The following is a 20,295-nucleotide window of genomic DNA, read 5'->3' on the forward strand; positions in this document are numbered from 1 at the left end:
TCACAACTTGTCCACCAGAGCGTTTTGGAGTTGTTGGATTGTGTATTTGATGAGTTTGATGAGGGAAACCAAGAAATCCCATGAGCCTCCATAGCGTAGCTCTGAGCAGCTCGCCGCTCAATTCTGCCGTTCTTAAAATAGCTTGCACCAACAATTAAATGTAACGAACCTACTGCTATGACTATAGGGATTATGGCAATGGGCCAATTTGCCAAAATGTTGAACTATTCCTTTAAATTTAAACACAGAGAAACATGATCAACTCTTTTTCTTAGTTTTGCAAAATATCATCATTTGTCATAAAAGTCATAAATATGACAACAACAGCAGGACACTCAGCTGTCAGAGGTCATACAAGACTAGACAACAGCTAATTAATTCATGCACTCGCCACCAACTGACAGGGGTGTTGGTTGTAATCTGTCAAAATGACCGATGACCTTCAGATTTTTCCGTCACCGGTTTTAAAAAATCCTGTCAATCCCCATGATTCTGTTACTAGTCTGACATTTAGTTCTGGAAAGTGCGGTTGTGAAGCTAGCTGTCAGGATTCTAACTGTTACAACATGTGTTGTTATGGTAGTTTCAGAGTGGAACAAGTATAAGTGGATCATTTTACCTCCTTGATCTCTCTAGTCTGTCTCAGTTTACCCTGGGGTAAAGTGAGACACAAGACCACTTTTAAAAAGGAAAAACAATCATATTTTCACTGCCCTTCGTCCTGAATACATTCTGATAATTTCCATCGCTAGGAAACATCCTGAATTAATGGGAAATTTTACTGATAAATCATTTTAGCTCGCTTAGAGGGGAGCAAATGTAAAAAAAAATATGTCTCACTTTACCCCACTCTCTCCTACTTTTATCCAGTTTTAGGAGATTTACCTTTCACAGTTGTGTCACTGTCTGTCTGCATCTGAATTTAAAATAGGCTGCTGAAGATGTCTTGTCCTAACATGTCCTTCATGTCAAACTGTTTTAATCAGTGTCTCACCTGGTCTAAGAGGGAGACCCTTGTGGCCTAGGTAACAGACTGTGCATTTAATTTTTGGTGTCTATAATATCTAAACCCTTGGTTGAGGTTAGGATAGGGTTGTTCTGTGCAGGTACATGACTGCGGTGTGGAAGCTGGATGTGTTACACACTCTACCTCCACACCCTTACTGTATGCATTGCAGGATAAAAGGCAGAGAAATGTGCTGCAGTGGCGCTGGTCTGGCAGGAGGACACCTCTCAGGTTCAGCTGGAAACTCCATAGTGCAATTGTAGATCAAAGTTCTCAGTTCTTTTTTTATACTTCTCACATGGACTCTCATTACAATCCAGTGAGGTGGGTGTGAATATGAAGAGAGGGGTGAGGAAGTCACATAGCACCCTGCAGGACTTTATTCCTCCTGCAGCCGTGGCCCCACTGCTGGACAAACATTTTAATTGAGCAGTAGTTTTTACAGTTTGTCATTTATGTCCCTCGACACAAGGCCAGGTGTCTTGTAGAATTTTAGGATGTCCACAAAGTTTTATCGACATATGGCTCCCACAAAACGCCTGACTGATTTTTCACATCACCTGAGCCAAGAAACTTTGAAAACTGCTTTAATCGACTCGAACAGAGGAGTGAGTTTTAACGGCAGGATCATTTGTTTGGGAGCTCAGCTGATCTGTTTCAGATTCAGAACCCCTCCGAGTAAATTAAAATGAATAATATTAGTGGATCTGTAAAAAAATATTTATTATAGCTTTCCTCACAAGTTATCAGATTATACAAATGTGTACTTGTGTGTGTGCAGAGTAGACTGCAGCTGCTCAGTAAGACCCCTCACGTACACAGAAGATAATATTCAAGTTTACATGCTTCAGATATCAATGAGATACGGCCTGATTCATCCGGATTAGAAATTAATAGGCAGTGACAGCAGAATGCAACTAGTGCATATCAGCACTGAGCACACAGTCCTGGTGAATGTGTGAAGTACAGTATGTGCTTTGATCACAGGACTAGGTGGAAACAGAATGACATCTGCCCTTCTGTTTGAAAGGCCAGATACAACACCAGGATAATTACTGTTTTTTACAATCTGGACCTTATTTCTAGCATAAAATACGATCATTTACTCACCCAGATAACTTTGGTGTCATTGCAAATCGTTCCGACGAAATTAGCCCCAGCCGAGAGCCGCGTATATCTATATAATGTGAGTCTACAGGGCAGCGCAATGCAGCCTCTAAATAACACATTATCTGCAGAGAAACTCCTTCATTTCACCAATATTTTGTTATGATACACTAGTGCTATCCCCCTCCGAGCCCGTGGTGGCATGTTATCAACATCCGTGGTCTGTAGGTTGACCTACAGTAACCTCTGACCTGGATGATGTCATCTCTGAGCGCCGTGTGGAGCGGCTTGTTGCTACCGCTAATGCTACAGTCCGTTTCTGCGTGTTTCTGACTTGTCAGAACAAAATGAGCAGCTGGATGAAGTTCAGCTTCCACAGGCTTCCTCTCCTCAACCTGGACTTACTAAAGCTCTGGATAGTTGCGTTAAAAATGGACCCGAATGCAGAGGTTAGTAGAAGAATGAAGGTTACTAGGTCAACCTACAGACCACGGATGTTGATAACATGCCACCACGGGCTCAGAGGGGAATAGCAGTAGTGTATCATAACAAAATATTGGTGAAATTAATACGTTTTGCAGCGGATAATGTGTTATTTAGAGGCTGCATTGCGTGCCCCGTGTTCTTGCATTATACTGTATGTGCTTTGATCACAGTAGGACTAGGTGCAAACAGAATGACATCTGCCCTTTTATTTGAAAGGCCAAGTACACAACCACAATGGGTTGACCCTGTGTCAGCTGAGATCGGCTGCAGCCCCCACCGTGACTCTGCACAGATACATGGTAAAGCCAGTGGATGGATGTTTTGTTGATCTTCGCCAACTGACACACAGTTTTATTGTCAATGTGCTTGAATGTGTGAGTGTGAGAGAGAGAGAGAGACAGATAGAGCGGGGGCATGGATGGGTTGAGCACATTAATTTGTAAAATATTTTGGGCTCATAATTAAACTGTGTGGCTAATTAGACTGTGGCAGAGGGCATCAGTTGAGTAGGCGCTCCCCTCTCCCACTGCAAAAGGAGTCACATGTTCTCCCTCCTCCCATCCCTTCCTCCAACACCATGGGATGACTTTTCTGTATGCACAATAATGCACCTGCACTTTTCCAAAATTTGCAAGGTACTCTGCTAATTAGCACACTTAATTACATCAGCACTTTTTCACATATTCTGCTCTTGTATTGTACTGTATGCTGTTTTTAGGATTTGAATGTGTCCTAGTCTCTTTTTAAAGGTGTCTGCTCTTAATGTGACAAAGATGGTGTATGGGAAATGGCATGTATGCTGATTGCTGAATGTGTAAGTGACAATAAAACTGATTCTGATTTTGAAGTTAAAACCAAGTGGTAACAGGGACATTAATTATCTTTCTGTCTCTGCCCTGAGGAAAGCGGAACTATATAATAAATAATCATAATAAAATATTTCCATACTTTACTGTACCTACAGTATATGGCATCTGCTTCATTTGAGCATAAGCATGGCACCCACCTGCACACAACAGATTGTAATTGTTGTGCTCTGTGAAGTTGTTATTTTTCATGTTAAATTCCATGTCTTGGCTTATTATATTATGGATATAATATTATATTTTGGATTTTCATTTAAAGGTACAATATGTAAGAAATCTAAAGCAACTGGCTGTAAAATTCTCCTAATATGTCACAGAGACTCAGGAATAACGTTGATATAACATACTGAACTCACCAACAACAATCCTACAGCCAAAATATTCACATTAAAACATTTTTTTTTGCAGACCGCAAATCATGTTTATGTTTTGAATTTCTATGGTTGGCATGTGTCGCCACCCAGCGCTTTCTCCCAGTCACAGCGTCAGTGGCATTTTAGACTCCGGGTTGCCTGTTAAGCTTCCACTGAGCTGCAAATACGGCTGGGAGATAAAACAAGATTATGAAAAAAAAGATTGTTTTCTATTATCGGTTATTATGGTCATATTTCCTTGATATCACATGGTAGAAATAAGCGGCTTGTCGCTCTGCCGTTTGATACACAGCTTGCTGTGTTGTGAGCATGTAGCCTAGTTAGTTTGAGCTGCTGCTAACGCTAAAGCTAAAGGGAAGAATTACCAAGTGAAAGTTAGAAAAGCGGGAGGAAATAGAGCCAATGGTAAATGAAGTGATGGTGAACGTGTGGAGCGGTTCATGAGATGAGTCCGGCCGGTCAGGTCGCCGGTCTCCGCTCGTCATGTTTTATGATCCGACGTCAGAAAAGGGAGGAGAAACGGAGCGGCTCGCGTTGTTTATTCTGCAGTAAGACGTCTCATATGTTGGCTCATCTATGGCATGAATAACACGCACCTGTAGATGCGGTGTTACTGTGTGTGTGTGTGTGTCAGTGCTGCACACAGACACACAGTGTCGGAGCGGTAATATAACAATAACTTGCAGATCACCTGAGTGACGTGAACTCTGCTCATACTGTAGTTACTGTGAGTCAGAGCAATAAAACAGTGAAGTTGTTGAATATTTAGCTTTTTACTTGCTTTGAGACTGACTGAGTGAGCAGAGCGGAGGTTAGCGCGTCACTGTCTGGCAACCTGGAGTCTGGTGGGTAGGGGAGGGGGAACAACGTGCTGCTGTTTTGAATTTGACTGCAGCAACAGATTTGGCCACATTCTTACATATCGCTCCTTTAACATTGGGTCACTTTGGAAAAATGTGTCAAAGCGCTCTACTCTCTCTATCACACTATATCATACATTATATATTTTTGTGAAGGAAATTGTGAAAGCATTGTTTTTAATTACTATTATTTTTTTTATTTCTTTGTATCTTTGCTAGTTCAACAATGGAAGTGTTGAACAGGAAGAAGACTGACTGTAGTTAAATACATATAGAATCAGCCACAAATTAAAGTACTGAAGGTGTTATGGACTCATGAGTACTGAAGGATCCTGAGGCAAAGCATGTAGGATGGAAAGTGTGAGGTTGTTTGTTCTAAATAAATGGTCTGCAACAGACAATTAGTCAGTGAAGGAGCAGCCACAAGCAACCAAGAGGAAGCAAAGAGCTCATATCCAAATACAAAAAGTTACATCGATGATGTGGCAGGGAACACAACAAGAGCTGATCCAAGGAGTGGCCAATTCCTCCAATAATCACTGAATCCTAAAGTGTGGTGTTTTCTGGAAACTCCATTTCATTTTGTATTGTTTGTTTTACTGTCAAACATTTCTCTTAATGGGCTTTGGCTTTACTCAGCATATACCTTGTGTTTATAATTGAAAACCTGTCTACAAAGCTGTGACTCCACTTAGGTTACAGAGGTGAAATCTGACCGTATTTCACAACCAAACAGTCAAATTAATAAGAGGGAAATCTTTCTGTTTCCCCACACAGTAGGTGTGATCAAGGGAGAACATCCATCATAACAAGAGTGGCTCGCCCTGACTGAATGTTATCTGATATTAATAACTGGCAGTTATTGGTGTATTGTATAGGTAATTTGAAGCATTGGTCAAATCCAAATTGAAATGGTTATGCCATCATCTGTCTCAGAGTCTTCATGGTTCTCTGTAATGAAGAAGAATGAAGAGCAAGAAAAAGTCTGGAGAAAAAAAAGCACTGTATCTGGATCATGCATTTTACCTCAATTTGCTATGTTGGCTTGTTGTTTGCAGAATCTAAATTGACTTAGCAGGAAAAATCAATGGCCAGGCTCAGAAAAACAGCACATATCCCCTGAGATCTAACTTCAGAATATCATTTGGCAACGGCAAATTAATTTAGTAACGCTGCACTTCATACCCTGAAATCCCTCCATGAGAGTCAAACTCAGGGCCCTCCTTTTACTAAACTCCATTCCTTTTCGCCTTCAGCGTGTGTGAGCACTTCACCCGTAACTATCCGCTGATCGAACACAAACTTGTGTGTAATTGTATAGAGCTCCTCTCTCGACCTTCTCTGTCAGGAGCGAAATAGGGGCCATCATTCATCCTTGCCATTACCAGCCTGCCTGCCGTGAATAATGCAATTTGTATCCTCTATGGAGTGCATCCAGAACAACAGGCACTCCAATAAACAAACAGCAGATCGCAGTAGAAATCCACTTACAGGGGCAGCCTGGCCAACGCCACGGCCATTAGAAGCCCACTCAGGTCCCATCATTTCACTCCAATAGATCCCTCCCATATCTGTTTTAGAGGAGGCCTATGATAATGAGCCTGCCAACTTCATTCTGCCCAACTGCTGGATCACACACAGGCAGCACACACACACACACACACACACACACACACACACACACACACACACACACACACACACACACACACACACACACACACACACACAGCCATGCGCCAGGCTGCTCAGTGGATATTTGTGATACCTGAAAGTGGAGGTAAAGGTCAGTCTTTGACCTTTTGTGGGTTCTAACAGCTAGTCAGGAGTGAAATGGATCAGTCAGGATGAAGTGTGTGTGTGTGCGGTCATGGGACATGATGGATGGGAATGTAGAGGACAAGAGAGGAACCTAGCTTTCAAAGGGAGCAGAAGAGGTGCAGTTATCTATCTATCTATCTATATATCTATCGTGCGCTTTTCAATTTTAAAGGAGACATATTCTGCCCCTGTTCCACCAATTAAAATAGTTCCCAGGTGTCTTAAAGACATGTCTGTGATTTTGACACGTCTGATTGTTTTTGTCAATTCTCACATGTTGGGGCCTGAAGACAAAACAAACTCATAAATATATGTTAAAGAACCTTAAAAAGGTGATATTTCTGTAATATATCCCCTCTAAATCAACTGATATGTAAATGCAAATATTCTTTGAATTAAGTATTGCTGTTTGACTATACTTAGTTCTTGTCAGGACTTTGGATGAGGAATTGTTGATACAAATGATGAAGCTGTGCTGTTTGTGTCTGTGACTTCAGCTTTATGTATGTAGTTGATGTTTAATGCTTTCTGTGTGAATGAAGCTAACACTTAGCCTGCTCTGAGCTACATTTCACCAGTTATCAGGAAGTAATCAAACATGGACAAGGGACAAAATCCTGGAGACTTAATGAAATGAGACACAGTGAGCTCAACTAAGACTTGGTGTGTTTGATGAGATCAAGCCAGTGTTCATACATGTGTGATAATTCTGCTATGTAAATGTTGTGTTGAATCTTTTTTTAACCTTCAATACAGATTCTCTCCTGTGAAACCATGTAGAACAAAATGTACTGTCAGCATGAAATGCATATCTCTAATAGGCACTAAAACAAATTCCAGGCTTGAATGTATAAATTAGATTAGGTGCACAAATTAAAATGTTAACTTTGACAGCACTAATATATATATATATCCATAATTGTATAAGTTATTTTATTTTAGTTTAGTATGCAAGTTTAACTTTGAAAAACTGATGATGATAGAGAGCAGAGTCTGAAATGCAAAGTCTCCCATATGAGTGTGGTAATCCTCACCGCTTCTTGGCAGCGATGCACAAAATAAGCCAACAGCAGCCAGACCTGCACATCCTGTTTCCCCCACATTATGTCAGATTTTATTTGGTTGTGTGGAGCATCAATGCAACATCTCAACCTTCAGTTTCATGAACTGTCAGAAAGTCACACACCAGAGAAATATTCTGGGTTTTTGTGTTTTGTGCTTCAACTTAAGCAGATGATGAACTGGAACTGGTGTTAAATCCTCAGTCTCACATGATTTCAGTCCATGGATGCTTGTACTTATCTTTCCGGTTTGTGGGGGCTTTTATTGCTTTACTAAACCGAGTACATTCTTTATTAACATTCAGTGTGTGTATTCGTACGACGGTTATACTGCACGAGCTTCCATGATTGTGGGCTCAGGCCTGTTTCTTTGTTTGTTCTGCTCTGTTTCAAACCATTTTCTGACAGTCTCTCCACGCTCCGCCTGCCACAATAAGATAATCCTGCCATGTCCCATAAGATGGCGGCATCTGTCATCTATAATAATCTGTGGGAGCTGGCCAAGGAACAGTCAACAGGAGGCAACAGGGGGGAGCGGTGAGACTCGTTCCCAGTGCGATAGCCAATTAGAGGGGGTATTATCTACTCATGTGAAGAGGCTTTTAGCCCCCCTGACCGCCCCTCCGGCAGGGGAATGTGAATGGCTGCAGGACTGGGGACTGAGGAGACAGACAGCATTGCGAGACGCTGCCAGGACAGGAAGTGGAAGTAAAGGCATTATTTCTCCTTCATCGGGCACAACATGATAGCTCTTGAAGCGAGCCAAAGCTTAGCCCCGGAGGACAGAGATCTGTGGCCTCATTGCCTCACAGTATTTTAACTTCACATCAACACTTCATAGCTCAGAGCGTGATGGAATTCCTTCAGCCCATATCTGATTGATTCTGCACACAGTGGACCCAGAGAAATCACCCTGACATGTGGGGGTTGAGTGCTTGTATGTAGGTTTACCTTATATTGATCTCTCTCTTTTTTTTGTTTCTGTCGTTCCGGTATATAGCCAAATGTAAATGAAGTGACACTGTGTAGAGGAAGTTCCTGTGGAGTCTCACTGCAGGAAATGTCTCAGCAATCAAATACATGAGCAGCTGCTTAGTGTAAGAGTCAATCACTGTCAAAGACTGAAAGCGCCGTTTAAACCCCTGAAGGGTTATTAAAAAAAAATAATAAAAAGATTCTTATGTCTTCATTGAACCTATGCAGACTTCAACAGCAGAGCAGGGGCAGCCCTATAACTGCTCCGACTTTCCGACTTGGACGTCACAACAACATCAAAACATGGCAGCCCTCGTCTTAAACGGTTAGAATTTAAAATGTTTAAGTTATTTGTTGAGGTTTTAATGCATATTTTTTGTGTATTACTGCAGTATATGAAATACATTTATATTAAGCTGTGATTGTTGTATTGTGTGAAATTGTGATCCTCGTATCGTATCCATGTTTTTTCTCTTCCGAGTTTCTGCAGCGGGAACACAATGACATAGGAAATTTCCAAGTTGGGAATTCCAACCTCCGAGTTGTTTTGAACGCAGCATAAGCATTGCCTCCATTCCCACAAATAAACTATTTTCAATTATGTGTATCATTGTTACTAAATGAGGCAGAGGAATAACTGAGCATGAGGACCAGAACAGTAAGGTGGTTATTGTCTTTATTTATGTAAACCCAGAGAACTGGGTTCATTAATATCATTTTATTGCCACCAAATTGTACTTACTTCTCATTTATCATTATGTCATTATTATTTTTTTCACAATTTGCTTTTTTGTTTAAAATTGTGCCACTTTCTCTTACTCTGCTCTTACTGGTTAAATAATACATAAGTAAAAGTTATTGCTGGTTAAAGGGGGCAAGTCCCGCTTCTCCCACAACAGCTGGAAGCTTGATGGAAGAGCAGCAGAAACGGGACAAGTATGACAAAGCTGCTTGAGTTAAAAACAAGTCATAATGGATACATCCTGAATAAGTTAAAAGCACAATGTGGCTACAGTGTCTGTCACTCATTCACAACCTACATATTCCAGTTTAACAGACGGTCCTACCATCATTGAGACTGGACCAATGCTGCAGACCAGTCTGATATGTGTGAGACCAGCTGCTCTGTATTGGATATATCAAAAGCTGTAGTCTGTGTCAGCGTCACATGCACACACTCACAGAGCATAGAGGTCAGTGTGAGGCCATTTTTATTTCTGCTTTACAACAGATCACAGATAAATAACATTTGCTTATCCATTTCATCATTTCCTATGATAAAGAACTGGATAAACGACACAAAGTCATAAATCAGAAAAAAACCAAATGCATCACAAATTTAAAACTGAGCTCAACTCAGTCCATTAAATTTAAAGCCTACAAACTATCAACAGAGATGCAGGCTGAACACCATCACATGATAAACAGCAGCACATTCACAACATCTGTCCATAACACAGACACATGGTCACCTTTGAATTGACAGGATATGGTAATTTGAAAAAAAAAAAAATCACAGTCAAAGACAGAATTTATAGTTGTGCTATCCTTCTGTCACCATCCCTCTAGATTTTAGAAACTCTGCTGGAATTTGTACAATGCTGAGATTTGATATTTTATATACACAAAGTCATTTTCCTCTCTAATAACTGGGTGCTATCAACCATGTCCACCACAGCTTCTCGTCTTTAATTAAATCAATCATGAAGAGGCTCTTTTCTGCACACAACATCCTTGTCCACTGCCGTTTTATTCCTCATGCTCCCCCCACACTGCGAGATATCCCTACTGCCCCTCCCCCATCATATTGCACTCTCCCACTTCTGGTTTCTCCTTATTTGTGAGGCTGCTCAACCTCAATCCCTTTGACTCTCTGTTCTCTGCTCCAGACCTTCCTCTGCCCTCACACAGGTCAGTTCAACAGCCTTTACAGAACAGCTCCTCTTATCACACACACACACCTCCCACCACCATTTCTCTCAGTTTTCAATTTTCCTTTGCCTTCCCCATTCATTTTATTCTCTGTGACCCACCCAATCTCAGTGTGTCCAGGGCAGCCTAGCTTCCGTGTATGAATGCTGCCTCCAACAACCCGTCATTGTGAATGTTTGTCTCTCTCTCTCTTTGTGTGTGTGTGTGTGTGTGTGTGTGTGTTGGGCACAGATAGTAGTGAGATCACTTTCTGGACTTGGCCACTATCTCTGCAAAACAGGCACAGGCCTTCAAGTTTCTCAAAAAAAAAAAAATCCTCTCCCAGAATCACCTTGTGGTCTGTAAGGAAACCGTGAGCTCTGAGTGGGATTCTCTCTTATGTCTAATTAAAAATAGCAGAGAGACAGTCAGATGACTGTGCGAAGCATTAGCACCATGGTGACTGATTCCACAGGAGCTGTAATAGTGCTGGGGTGCTACCCTGCTGATATACTGATGTGTTATGTAACTGCATTAACAAAATTAGAAGTTCCTCCTGAAGAAATGCTTCGGTCTGTAATGAGCGAGAGCTTTGGTCTCTATTCACCTCTCTCATCAGTCTTAAATCTCCTGTAAAGATCAGATCGGTTTCAATCAGAGAATTCCAGGCTGTGGGGAATTAAATGAGAAGGATCTCATCCTCTTTAATCGCAGTGCTGAAAAGTCTTCAACCTTCTATCTGTGTTTGCATTTTATCTACTTTAAATACTGATTTCACTGCCCCCATCTTGATGGTCCAAATCTAAATTACAAAACCTGCGGAATCAATCCTGTCAGCTCGTGGGGATGGGGGGTGGGGATAAATAAATCTGAAACCATGTCAGTGCAGAGACTGAGAGTTAGCATTAGTGTCACCACTAACACTGTGTTAGCTCCTGCCTGTTGCAAGCTTATAAATAACATTCAAAAAATGGAGATGAAACTGTTCTGATCCATCTCTGGCTATTTGGATGGTCTTTGCCCTTTATTCTGTCCTGTGATATGTCACCCCTTTGTGTCATTGAGGTCTTCCAGTGAGATTGTGCCATGTGATCATCTTCCAGCAAGACAATTTGTTTTGTTTTGTTGGTTTAGAGAAAGTCCCTTCTCCTTCCACTAAATGGAAAGCGGGTGTTGAATGTACACAATATGAATGCTTAAAGATATATGTCCCCCAAAATCAATAATTCACCAATTTTCTACTCAACATCATGACAAGAAAATGGGTAAAAGTATTGCAGTGACAAGAAAATGTTCTAAGTATGTCAAATCAGATACTCTGAATGAAGTAATAAGGCTTTAGTGTCGTCTCATCTGGATTACTGCCCGATTATTTGGTCATCTGCAGCCACTAAAGATATTAGAAAATGTAAAAGTGCACAGAACAAAGCAGCTAGGATTGCTCTCAATCGTTCACTGCATGTAAATAAAAATGCACCAGAATTTATCATGGCTTCTGGTTGAAGACAGACTAAAATTAAGTCTCCTAACTTTCATGAGAAATTTGATTACAGTAAAGGGGACAACGAGGAGTTTTGGAAAGCAAAGTGTTTTCACTTATTTGACTTATTTGTATACGTATACGTACCATATCTATACTATATATATACATATATATATATATATATATATATATATATATATATATATACACACACACACACACATATATATATATAAATGGATGCAAGTTAACTCAACTGTTACAAGACCAGACTGCATGTCTGAGGTGGGTGACTCTAGAAATATCAATTACACCAGAAACAGACACACAAAGCCACAATAAAAAAAGCACTTGATGCAGCAGTCTGTACAGTGAGTGAAGGCCAGAACCTGGGTTAAGGAATAAAAGCTGTCTTTACAGGGAAAGTGAACAGAGTTGAAAGAGCTGTTCAGAAGTAATGAACACAAGGTGCAGGAAGTCCAGGGATTCCTATTTATCATGAGACCCTCTCTAAATAACTGGTTTATATGTAGCCACCACACACTTTGGAGGGAGAAGCTGTCTGTTCATTTTCAGTTTATTGGTTTACTTTATGCCACTGTGGAGGGGGAAGACAAAGGTAAACTGGCACATTATATGGATGAAGAATATGTTTCAGCTACAGTGGAGCAAAAGAGAATCTATCCAGACCCAACTTCAGTGGACAAACTGTCACACATGAACACTTCACCACCGCTGAAGTTGGGCTTTAATGGACTCTGCACAACTGTTTAAAATATAATTTCCCCCCGGTGGTGAAATGAACTCTATTATGCAAAAGTAGCCCAGGAGTGTCAAACCTTAAGTGATGGTGATGTATATGGCTGCCACTTACAGGGACGCATGAGGCCATAACACTGTCCACATATGCCAGTCTCATCATTTGTGCCAGCCTTCCAACTGCATAGGTGAGGCCAGTGATGGTGTAGGTGAAGGAGCTCCACCTCCATCACTGTGTGGTTGTAGCTGTCCCCAATGGCTGGATGGCAAACACGCTGTGTATTATGGTACTAGACTAGAAATGGCTCATCTGAAAATATATTATTTCCTTTAGTTCAAATATCACATACGGGTTACCGCATGGGCAAACTGGGCGTGTGCCCAGGGCCCCAGAGCCAATAGGGGCCCTTGGTCTTCAGAGTTGTGTTTTTTTTTTGTGGAATGAATGTGGTTTTGAAAATGTAGTACGATAATAAAATCAATTGAATGCTTTAGAAATGATAAGATTAATGTGCCTGTGTTTGTGTGTGTAAGTGCATCTGTGTGTGCCAGCGCGAGGGAGAGAGTGAGTTGACAGCTGCCACAGACTCGTTTATTAATGGGAATTGTAATTTTGTGATAGTTTCGTTCTTAAATATAGGTGGTTACCTATATTTTAATTAAGGCGTGTTTTACTATATAATACTGAAAGGGCTGGCTGTTTGAGCTTGCTGTCTCTCCCATATATTGTCCTGTACATGGCAGGTGCCAAACAAAACAGATTAAATTATTGGGACAACGAGGAGTTTTGGAAAAGCGAAGCGTTTTCACACTACATTTATGAGCCTCCGCGCGCACCGTAAAATTCCGATTAAAAAAAAATAATAAAATTGACCGGCGCAAGACGGACTCATGTTTTCATTCATCAATAATTAAAGTCAGAGGTTCAAAGAGGTTCACATACCGCCGTAGTTCCGACCATAAACGGTGATTCAGATGCGTTATTCTCATGACTCGCCACAAAACCGAAAGTAAGGAAACGCTGGTCAGCTCGACCAGCATTTCCGCCACCACTAATAATAACAAAATAACGATAGAGACAGAACAATATATTTATCGAAAATGGGCCCATTAACAAGTGTGGGTAGCGGAGATTCATCCACATTAACGTGAGACTTTTTTATAACCGAATAGAAACTCCTCGTTGTCCCTTTAAATGTTATTCTTGAAGAACCACAGGCAGGCCTTTACGCACGCACACACACGTAAAAAAAAGAAAAAAGGCATTGACAAAAGGGCACTTTGGGCATCAAAGAGCACGTGCCTGTTGTTTAGTTCTTTCCTGGTTCCTCTGTGGATGCTATGGTAATTTTAATCAGTGTTATTATCACTTCATTATTTCACACAGCCGCAAGAGGAGCATGTCACCTTACGGAGCAAATGTTAAACATAAAATATGTTGTCAAATAATCTCAGTGTTGTTTCTATCACAGAGAACCATTCTTTTGTTTCAGGTACATAAAGCTTCTCCTTCCTGCTTCTCATTCTGTAGCACCACAGTGACTCGTGTGAGTCTCCTCATCAGATATTGCATTGTTTGACCAGTGAGGGGAGTTACAAGAGGAAGTCAACACAGATTATCATCCAGACAAGGAGGCAACTAAAAAACAACAACAATCAAGTGATGAAGAGGAGCGCCCTGCTGGGCCTGTAACCCTCCAGTCCAAGTCTTGGTCCCAGACTGATGACATCTAATCCTGTATTGTACTGTCCCTGAACACAGAGGAAAGGAAGGAGGTCGACTGGACTGGAAAGCTCCAACATTATATATTACCAGCAATACACAAGTGCATACATTACCATGCAACATTTTTTTTAGTGACATTATTTCAACTTGCTACTATTTGGTACCACAGTTTAATTATTTGATGGGCTTTCAAATAAATGTCTTACCTGTACTAAAACACAAAGTGGTCTGTGATGAACAGCAAAAACAGCAAACTGTTGATTTTGAGTAAATCACCTTGGTGATCCTCTGATTTCTCCTCTAGCACAGCTAAGAATTTAAGCAAGTCTGGTTGCTGTTTTTTCTCTACAGAGCTGTAAAGCCGTCCATGTTTCTCGCACGATGAGATCTGATCTTGCATAGTCGGATTTAGGCTAAGAGACGCTATGTGGAAGACAGAGAGCCTGTAACAAGTCATTTGAACATCACAATACTTAAAATCTTACAAAATCTTGGATAGGTTAAAATTTCAATTTCTGTGTCAAATTATCTCAAAATGCACTTAACTGCTTGTAATTTAACTTTGTGTGTACCTACAGCTCAGAAAGAGAAAGCCCTGAGGGATGTGAGTATATTTGTGTTTGTTTGGTAAGCAAACCAAACAAACACAATCCCTTTAAACAAAGCATTTTAAAGGGATAGTTCAACATTTTGGCAAATTTGCCTATTGCCATAATCCCTATAGTCATAGGAGTAGGTTGTGACGTGAAGCTCCCTCTTAAGTGCTGCAGTCTGACGGGAAGTGGAGCAGATAACAGAAAAATCGTGCAAATTATGATACAAGCATGAAATATGGTTTGATTGTTCTCTAGGGCCTATTGATGAAATCTGTTGGATTGGACATTTGAAAATCCAAGACGGCGGCCAATTTTCAAGATGGCTGTCATATTAGCCTCCATAGAAATGTGTGTAGTTGACTAATTTGAATGGCATTAGTGTACATTTTTCTTTAAGATGTGATGTGATGTGATAATGATAAGACATTATTAATGGAAAACGAGAAAAAAGATTAATATATAACTTCATTGGAAACGTAATGAAAAAGAACACCAATATAAAAAACAAACACAAAAGCTCCTCTGGCTGCTACTGGCCATATATGCAGCTGCAGAGTACTGTGCAATGGAGCCCTGATCTGAAGCACTTGCATCTCAGATTGCAACCTTTTTTACAGGAATACTTTGTCAGTTGCTGACAGCTGGCTGCAATGGGGGGTAATGTTGACCAACAAATCTGCCATGTCTCCCCTCTCCGTGTCCACCCACAGTCAGCAGGACTGCTGGTGTCTGGTCTAGAGATGGTAGCCTGGCCCCAGATGATCCCAGCCTGATAAGCAGCATGCTTGGCATGTTCTCTGAGTGCTGACTGTGTTGGTGGAATTGAGTTGTACTGTATGGCTTCTGCTTGCGAGCAAAGAGATCCAGTCTGGCTTCATCCACACCAGTGGCTGCACTTGATCTATCATACATTTGATTTGGATCCCTATTAGCTGATGTAATACACATCAACTATTCATTAGGACAACAAATCTCTCCAGATGTTGCAGATCTAGATCACTAGCTGATGTTGGATGCTGGCTGAGATTGGTGAAGCTTTCAGAAACCTCATCACAGATGTTCCAAGTCTGCCATGCTGTCTTCTTCCCTTTACCACGTAATAGTAGCTGGTACCAGGTACTATTTTTAGTACCGCCTCAGCCCTGGTTCCAAGCGAGCTGAAGCGATACTAAAACGTGACGTCAGCCGACTGCCTTCCACTGATTGGGCAGAGCGTCGTCACTGGAAGAGTGCGAGCGCTACGTCCGACATGAGAATCAAACCCGGAAATTTCAAAAACAGAGCGGCAACAGTGACCACTGATCTATACCGAGACTGTTGTTATTCCTTCACCCGGGTCAAATAATGCTGTGTGTAAAACCACACTGTGGTCCGTAATTGAGGTACAGACGAGTGAGTTTAGAGCTGACGAGCGGATCGAAAAAAGAGAGACAGACAATACAGCCCCACGATCGCTTCCGCGATCACCCCAGTTCCGACCCTGCCCCCGCTGAGGAGGAACTAGAGAACTCAGCTGCAGTGGAAAAGCACCTTTACCGAGCCGAGCCATGCCGTTAAAGTGTAATGGAAAAGTGCCATTAGTTACTTTACTGATTAATTGATTTTATTTTTTATTAGTTACAACACCCCCGCTGCCTCATCATAAAAATGACAAATGGTTTTGCCAATACTCACTTTATTTAACATCAGCAATGTATCCTTTTAAGTCATTTTAAGTCCAAACAAATAAATAAACACATTTTTTTCATGAAAAATAAAATGAAGACAGTCTTTCTTGACTTCATTTAGTTTTTATATTAAAAAAATAAAAATAATGACAGTCTTTCTTTACTGCATTTGACATAAATTATTTGTTTTTTATAAAATATAAAATTTAAAAGACTGTCTTTCTTTTACCTGACTGTTGATATTGTAATGTCAAATCCTACAAATACATAAATGTAACTATTAAATTCTTTTTAACTTGTCTTATGAACATTGAACCTGTTGTTCACAACATCAGAGCAGCAAGGAACAAAACAACAGAGTGAGAACTTTACCACGCGACAGCCAGCGAACTTCAGTTTGGAACAGGAGTTTTGTGTGTTCGCGCCCCATTTCTTCACACAGAGCTTTAAAAAGGCGTGTGTTCAGTGCTTTACCTTTGATCTTGTTGACTATTAGGAACGGTGGCATTTTTTTCACAGCCATTTGTTCTCTGTGGATGCAACAGTGTGTTGCTGCTGCAGCCGGCGCTACTGCGCGAATGCGTGCTACCATTCCTTTATGTTTTCCAGTCATTGCAGTAGCGCCATCGGTGCAAATGCCGACACATCTTGACCAGTCCAGGTTATTCGTCTTAATGAAATCATTGAGTGAGTGAAAAACTGCTTCTCCTGTGGTGTTGGTCGGCAGGGAACGGCAGAAGAGACAGTCATCATGCACTCCACCAACATAAATGTATCTCACAAAACACAGCAGATTTGCCTCATTCTCAATGTCGGTAGATTCATCCAGCTGTAGTCAGAAGAACTGGCTTTGGCGCAAACGTGTGACCAGCTGATCTTCCACGCTTTCAGCATGTGCCGCTGGAAGGTGTCATTGGAAAGAGGAATCCTGTTAATTTTGTCACTGGCTTCCCCCCCAAACAATATATTAGTCATCACCTTTACAGCTGGTTTAACTAAATTTTCACCTATTGAATGATTTTTTCCAGCTTTAGCGATCAGGAGGGATACCTTGTATGAAGCCTCAGTAGCCTTCTTGTTGAGTCTTAATTTTCATCTGCTTTTCTTTACATGACCCGGTCCTAAGCCACTGATCCATTTATAACTTGTTTCCGTACTTGTTCGCACCATACATCCACTCTTTACACCGCTTTGCACAGTCACATTCCCACAGTTATGGCAGCAGGGTCACACTAACGTAAACGGTTGCGGTGTCGCAAACCGGTCCACTGCACTGCTCAAGTCAGACAATGCCACAAAAAAGGATTTTGTGATTTTACATGCTAGTTTATTTGATATTGAAAACAACACATATATGTCACAGGCAGTTTGAGAAACACTGAAATTAAACAACACAACAACAAAGCAAAACAACACATTTTTGGACTTCAAAGACACATTAAAACTTATTTATATGTTATTTGTGTTTTGATCTTGGAGATATGGAAAAAGGGTCACAATTCCAAGTGCATAACTGGCCCGGACATGCATTGGTGGAGTTCTCCTTTAGAAACAAATTATTTATTAGATGTGTCCAGTCATGTTTTCCTTTGCCATTATATTAAAAATGATTTCTTACCCGTATGTTTCTGTCATTTCTGCAACCAGAATGTTGACCATCTGCTTGTGTGTTGCAACTGACAGCGTTTTGGTTTTGTCATACACTTTGAAGATTTCTTCACCTGCAGTTTCAACCCTCTGCAAAGACAACATTAATTTTTTAACCCTTAGCTTCATGTTTCAAATTAATTGACTACATCTGGTTAAATTTAGTTAAGTTTCACATATTACATTAAACTAATATACATAGTTCAAGTGCTGCCTCTTATCTAGCACTAATCTTATGATCTAATACATGTGTAGCTGGTTTCAAGGTTTACCTGTCTTGCTTCATCGCGATCCAGATAATAGTGATAATTCGGTGTGACCCAATAAAAAGACATTGTGCTGTTTTGGCACAGTAAACAGCACGCAATTTCACGGTGTGTGTTTGTTACTGACAAAAGTTATATTATACTTCACCAAGAGCTGTGTTATTTTCGCAAAAAAATTCAGATCCCCGGATCCCTGAATCGGTGCGAATTGCTGCGGTGTTCGCAACAGAGTCAGAACGGAGCATAGACGGATCCAGTGGACATTGGGGGTAGGCCTCCTTAACTGATGTCACTCACCACATGAACTTGATCTGGTAGCACACTCAAATTTGTTTGTCCCAAGTGACCTCAAGACTTTTAAAGTGTAGCTGCTGTGGTTGACTACAGACTAGAGCATGACACGGGAGTGGATTTTCACTCCCGTCCCATCCCACTCCCAGAGAAAAAATCCCATCCCGTCCCAATCCCGGGCCAGAGTAAAAAAATAAATCCAATCCCGTCCCACTCCTGTAGAATGACTCCCAATCCCATCCCGCTCCCACTCAAAATTACTCCCATCCCACTCCCGTTTTTATTTTTTATTCATTATTCCTGACTTTATTCTGTAGCTCACACTTAACGGCTTCATCTCCTCCACCTCCCTCCATTGTTGTCAGGGTTTATATGATATATTATGATATTATATGATATTAACTCTGATATGAATGATATCTTATTATTTAACTACTTAAATTACAGTAGTATAAACTTATTTGTTGAACTCAGCCTGATGTAAACATTAAAACACAGTATCCAGTCACACAAGCAGCTCCATGTCCCTGTGTGATGTTCAGGGACAGTCAGGACAGTTGGTGGACAGACAGAGAGCTTTAAGGTTGAAGAAATATTAATTAAGGGTGCACTGTGAGGCTGTGACCCGACCACATGTCAGCTTTAGGAGAGAAAACTCAGCTGTTCTCAGCTCCACCGCGACCAGCGCTTTTTTTTTTTTAAATAGCCCCGCGGTATCGACCCAGCTGAAACACGGGAGGACACGCTGTATTTATCAATGCTTGGTCGCCGTGCTTAGACACCGGGAGACACAACCCGAGACCGGACACCGGAGGAGAAGCAGGTCGGATGTGTACGAAAAAACAACACCGAATGCGCGCCGCTACGGCGTCGCTTTGGGTTGTGAGCGCACATGACGCGCGTCTATATTGAAAGTAATGCTCGCAAAAGACGCTACATCTGCCTTTTAATCAAGGCGGCGCCCAAAATCACCAAGGCTGCTAAGTGAAAGAGTAGAAGAGAGAAGAGAAAAGTGCCACTGAAAGATGACTACAAACATGGACGCATCTGACCTTTTGGTTGTTTAACACGGCTGAAAATCATCATCTATTAATGGCGTTCCCGCTCCTGCCCGCTCCCGTTGATTTTTATTCCCGTCCCGTCCCAATCACGGGATCAATAAAATTTTGACTCCCATCCCGCGGGAATCCCACGGGAATCACGTGACCCGCGGGAATTCCCGACAAATGTCATCCTCTACTACAGACTAACATGCGACTGGATGGCTGAAGGCAGTAATTCTCAAGAGGCAGAGATGGAGCTGGTGGGCTGCATGGATGGAAAGACAGGTCCCTATTTGCTGTTGCTGGGAGTTCCAGCTTGAACCGAACCAAGGCCAGAGTCAGCCAGAGGA

The sequence above is a fragment of the Trachurus japonicus genome, chromosome 16, assembly GCF_045865225.1.
Source record: "Trachurus japonicus isolate A0001 chromosome 16, Traja_1.0".
In the NCBI taxonomy this organism is placed as follows: domain Eukaryota; kingdom Metazoa; phylum Chordata; class Actinopteri; order Carangiformes; family Carangidae; genus Trachurus; species Trachurus japonicus.